A 6,107-nucleotide genomic window follows, 5' to 3' on the forward strand; every position below is an offset into this window, starting at 1 on the left:
ATGTACTAAGATCCTGGCTCAAGGTTTTAAAATTTAGGTCCAGGGATTTAGCTCAGTGGTGCCTCTGCCTGCCTCGTAAGCGCAAGGTCCCAAGTTTGATCCTTGGTACAAAACAACAACAACAACAAAAGATGTTTGTTTTTTTTTTTTTAATTGTAAAATGGACTAGGGTGGTAGCTCAGTTTGAAGGCCCTGGGTTCAATCCCCAGCACTACAAAAGAGGAGGAGAAGCAGGAGGAGGAGAAGAAGCAAAAAGAGGAGAAAGAGGAAAAGAAAAAGAAAAAAAGAAACTAGCCAGGCGTGGTGGTGCACACCTGTAATCCCAGCACTTGGGAGGCTGAGGCAGGAGGATCACTGTGAGTTCGAGACCAGCCTGGGCTACGTAGTGAATTCCAGGTCAGTCTCAACTATGCAGTGAGACCCTGTCTCAAACCCCACCCCCCAAAAAAAGAAACTAACCAATAGGACCTGATCTCTAGGGCAGCAGCACTGCCCACTGGGATTATGAAATTCCCTGCTCTAATAAATACAAGGGACCTGGGGACAGCTCTTCCCCAGCACAAGCCACTAACAGGGAGGCAAAAAGCCAAGGGCAGGCAAAGGTGGTGGATTAGAAGACATTTTTTCTTTTCTCTCTGAAACTTTGTGACTCTTTTCCTCTCTCCTCCTAACCATCTGAGATTCAGGGGCAGGGGAGCAGTCTGGAATGGCCTTGTGATAGAGTCTGATACCCCTCCTGCTCCTGCCTTCTGCCTTGCCAGAGAGAAACCTTTCATCTAGCAGAGCTTTACTCTTTGGACCTCCGTGCATTCTATCACCCATTGTATCACCAAAGACACATCCCACCCCTTACTTAGGACATCTCAGAGACGTTAGAAAGTGAAGGAAATTTGCGAATTGGTGGTAGACTGTTTTCATAGGTATCGCCTGCCCCAACCTTGACGGGGCCATGTAAACTACACAAAGGGGAGGATTTCTGCTCTTCTTTTTCTCTATTGGTTTTGGCTAGCATGGCTTGAGAAGTAACTACGTACTAGGTGGCATTATTGCATTTTACTATTTTATTTATTTGGGGGGCTACCGGGTATCAAACTCAGGACCTTGTGCTTGTGAAGCAGGCTCGGTGCCACTGAGCTAAATCCCCAGCCCTCCATTTCACTTTTTACTATGAAGCAAATTGAAGTTCAGAGAAACTCGGAGGGAGTAGAAATAGGAATGACGTGAGGTTTGGGAGCAGAGGGGAGCAGGCAAGCACATGGAGGACCTGCAGACAGTTTAGATCGGGTGCCCACTCTGCTCCTTAGTAACTACGTGATCTCAGGCAAGTCCCTTAATCTCTCTCTACCTCCCTCAGCTTTCCCATCCATTGAATTGGGATAATAATAGTACCCACCTCATAGGGATGATGTGTGCGGATACAATGAGTTAGTATATAAAGCTTGCTTATATAGAGCCTGGCACATGGCCATTGCTTTGTGTGTGCTGCTGTGATTATTAGGAGAAACCTGGCCAGACTCTCTGAGTCTGAAAGTTTCTTTGGTTTATTCTTCCCTTTTCCCAGAACAGTAACACTGGATCAGAAACAAGAGAAAGCCAGGTGCCGTGGTGCATGCTACTCCAGAGGCTGAGACGTAAGTTTGAGGCCAGCCCAGGAAAATTAGCAAGACCCTGTCTCAAAATAAATAGGGCTGGGGATGTAGCTCTGTGGTAGGGCACTTGCCTGGCATATGTGAGACCCTGGGCTCAATCCCAAGTACAGAAAGGAAAATGGGGGGTGGAGAAGAAGAGAGCCAATGCCCTGTCATTGCTAGGCCATGTGTGATTTAGATAGCTCCCTTCCTCTTCTGGGACCTCCAATTGCTTTTATGCTGCCTGTGGGGGTCTTCTGACTACAAAGCCCTAACACAGCAAAGAGATCTCTCTTCCTTACGCATGATTCTGGCACCAGCTGTGAAGGAGGCCAGGTCCCTGCCAGCCTTGCTCAGAACATGCCCACAATGCAGCTGCCCACTGAGGCCACAGCATACCAACTTGTGGGTAGGATAGAAAGGGCATCTGGAAGGGCCTGTCTTCCAAATCTAGCCTCCTGGGGAGATGTGCCCCCCATTTTTGTTTGTTTCTTTGTTTCCTTTTCCAGTGTTAGGGATGGAACCCAAGATCTTGAACCTGCTAAGTAAGTACTCTTCCCTGAGTTATGCCCTAGCCCCAGAGGTACCCTTTGGAGCACTCCACATTTCTGTGCTTGGTTACTATCCATGGCAGGATTCTTCCATCACCACCACCGAGTAAGCTGGATGTCTTGGGTGGAGAACCAGGATGCCACATGGGAAGAGGCCCTGTGAGAAGTGGGCTTTAAAGAAAATGGTCAGGAAACGATGGGAGCACAAGCACTGGGGGGCTCATTAAGGAAGGCTTCCAAGAGGGGGCGACACTGAGCCTGCACCCCAGGAGGAGCAACGGGCTGCAAGGAAGACTGCAGACTGTGCAGGCATGGAGGAGGCTGGTCTTAGGGAGTTTCCACCTCGTGGAGATAGAAAATGGACCACCTATGGCTTCAGACTAGGGAGGTGGCAAGGGTAAGTGAGTACCAGCTGGTGTCCAGCGTCTCACTGGCTTTAGGAGGAGGAGGAGGTGATGGGAGTAGAGATAATGGACACCACTGCACACAGATGGTGTCTTCATGCACCCACTGAAGTTCCTCTTGTGGCAGGCAGGCAGTTGGTTAACTGTGGAGGAACCCTCAGCTCTCTCCTTGCCACCCAGGAAAGACACTCCTGAGGTCCTCAACCCGAAGGTTCTGATTCACAGTGGTGTCCTCCCGTCCTGCCATCAAAGGGTGCTAAGATACAGCAGGTGTCTGTGAATCTAAGGAAAAGCGCTCCCTGTTCCCACTGCCCTGAAGGCCTTTCCCTTTTCCTACTTAACTGCAGGGCTCTTTCTCTCCCTTTGTGGCGGTCTCTGCTTCAATGTCTCCTCCTCAAAAAGTCCTCTCCAGCCTCCTCTTGAAATCATCTCCTGTTATGGGTTAGACATGAAACACCCTCCAAGTCTCACATTTGGTGGAGGGTCCGGTTGAAAGGGATGGAACGCAGCAATGCAGGCATGACCCGGAAGGGTATATTCTCATCCTATTTCTCCCCTCCCTCTGCTTCCCACTCAAAATGTGGGGAATATCTTTCTTCTACCGTGCCATTTTGCTATGCTGTTTCTGTCTTGGAGACAGCCAACCACAGACCAGACCCACTGAAACTATGAGCCAAAATAAATCTCTCCTCTTTGAAGGTGTGTGTTGGGTATTTTGTCCCAGTGATGAGAAAGCAACTAATATACTTCCCTAGATGGATGGGCATGCTAAGCAAGACCTTGGAGATACAAGCAGCCAAATCCAAAAGGAAAGAAATTCTGTCTATAAAACAAACTACCTCTCTTGTACCTCCCAACACTGAGATCCGACCTATGTCCTCATAGATCTCAGGAGGAGGCCAGGGCCTACCCAGGAACCATTTTCTGGAGAAAGGGTCAGGTGAGGAACATCCTCAGAGCCCTGGGCTTAGATCCTCACCATTGTCACCTGGGCCCCCTTCCACATCTGCAGTGAGTACTCCCAGGCCCAAACACAATGCCAGCAGCTACAGGACCAGGTGTCCCACAGTGTTGTACAGATCACAGTCAAACTCTGGGATCAGAGAGACCTGTGCTCAGGCTGGGTCTAGTTCTGTGCTCCTACTTCTGAAAAAGGAAGGCTAGTCACTGTGTTCATGTCTTTGTGCTTCAGTCTCTTCATCTGTACAATGGACACTATGTGGGGCATCCACCATGAAAGCAAGATAAGAATCTTGTCTGTCCCATGGGTCCTAGCACAGTACCTGCCTCTAGATCCTTCGCCAGCATTTGTGGAATCTGAGCTTTATAGGGTGGCCACCCCACTGTTCACGGCTCTTGCTTCCTTGCCTCCCAGACATCCAAGGCACTGATGCTCCTTGTCTTCCTTGGCTGGCAAGGAGTACCCTTTAAGGGAGAGTTGGCATTGGGGAGGCTTTGGGCGGAGGCACCTGGTCCCAGGAGCTGGTAAAGCAGATGTGGGCTACTGCATAGCCACCAGAACCCTTTCCCTCTTCTGTGGTCCCTGGGAAATCAGCATGCACCCTGTTCCAAGACTCCAGTTGGAGAGGGGGAGGGTACCGAGAGGCAGCAACCCACTGAGACCCTCTTCTGTCCCAACCTTCCGGCCTCCTACACACCTCAAAGACAGGCGTAATTTTACAGTGTATAAAGAGCCCCAGAAGGGGCCAGGGATTTAGCTCAGCAGTTTGGTGGCCTGCCTTGCAAGCGCAAGGACCCGAGTTTAATCCCCAGTACCAAAAAAAAAAAAAAAGAGCCCCGGATGTACTGAGTCTCATGTGAAGCTTCCTCTGTGTGGAGGGTGCCCACACATATGCACTGTGGTGTGTGCGTGATGTGTGTGCATGTGTGCAGTACCTGTGTGTGACCATGGCATTCACACAGAGGGACCGTTACTGGACCTCACTTTGTCCGCTTGCCACTTAAAACCCAAAGCTCGGAAGATGAGAGTTTCTGGGAGGAAAATCAGGTTAATTCCAGGGTGCCAAAATGAGGGGAGCTACTGTCCTCTCCCAAAAACATCTTAGGGAGCTCAGGTACAGGAAAGGGCTTTTGTAGAGAGAGAACTGAGGCAAAGAGAGATGAGTGGTTTATTGGCTTTTTTCCCCCCTTTGGAGAATAATGTAATTGACTCAACCTCCTGGGGCTAGTTACAAACATTACTTTTTCTGCAAGTTAAACATGATAGCAATTTGCATGTTTTGTGTTAGCTGACCAGAGAGAAAGACGAAGGAGGGAACTTACACATTCTGATGCTATCCAAATGTCACCAGATATTCTGGGTTCTGTAAATATAAAGAAAGATTATTTGGGCTGGGCGTGGTGGCACACCTGCAATCCCAGCACTTGGGAGACTGAGGCAGGAGGATCAATCGCTGTGAGTTCGAGGCCAGCCTGGGCTACATAGTGAGTGCCAGGTCAGTCTCAACTACACAGTGAGACCCTGTCTCAAAAAAACAAAAAAAGAGAAAAATTATTTGGCAGCTAAACTAGCTTATTTGCACCAGAGACTAAATCCAGGGATCCCTTTTAAAAAAAAATTTTTTTTTTTGGTACAGGGATCAAACTCTGGACCTTGCACTTGTGAGGTAGGCAGTGGAACCACTGAACTAAATTCCTGGCCCCCAAATTTTTTATTTTTTGACAAGGTCTCAGTAAATTGCCCAGGTTGGCCTGGAATTTGCAATTCTCCTCTTGCCTCAGCCTCCCAAGCAGCTGGGGATTATAGACTTGTACCATCAAGTTAGGCTTTGGTTAACATCTTAATCATTTAGGTGTGGCTTTCAGAATTTAGAATGGGGCCGGAATTTAGCTCAGCGGCACCATGCCTGCCTTGCAAGGGCAAGGACTTGAGTTCAATTCCTGATACAGGAAAAGAAAAACAAAAAAAAACATTTAGAATGATAGGCAAAGGGAGGGCGAGCAAAAGTAACCCTGCCGAAGACAACTCCCAAAGTAGCAGCAAGTAGTTTAGGCTGGAGGAGCATCCTGTTGTTCAAGATCTGCAGATCCTTGATCGAGTCACACCCCGGGATGCTGCACAGGGTCCCAGCTCTCTTCCCAGCTCCATCCTGCAGTCTTTCCTCTCTCTTTCTCCCTCCTTTCTTTCCTCTCTCCTATCTTCTCCTATGTCCACCTCCAAACTGAGATGGACTTTGTGCTGTGCTGCATCCCCAGCCTTTTAAAGATTCTTTTTTATTTTTTTAGGGGGGATTAACTTTATAATTATTTTTTCTACCGAGGATCAAACTCAGGTCCTTATGCTTTTGAGGCAGGCAGCAGAACCACTGAGCTATATCCCCAGCCCCTACAATTTTTGTTTTGTTTTGTTTCGGACAGGGCGTCACTGTGTAGTCCGGGCTGGCCTTCAATTTACTACGTAGCCAAGCCTGGCCTCAAACTCAGTGTTCCTCCTGCCTCGGCCTCCTGAGTGCTGGGATTACAAAATATGCACCACCACACCTGGCTTTTTTTTTTTTTTTTTT

Source organism: Fukomys damarensis, unplaced genomic scaffold, assembly GCF_012274545.1.
Source record: "Fukomys damarensis isolate Sample0158 unplaced genomic scaffold, DMR_v1.0_HiC HiC_scaffold_27, whole genome shotgun sequence".
In the NCBI taxonomy this organism is placed as follows: domain Eukaryota; kingdom Metazoa; phylum Chordata; class Mammalia; order Rodentia; family Bathyergidae; genus Fukomys; species Fukomys damarensis.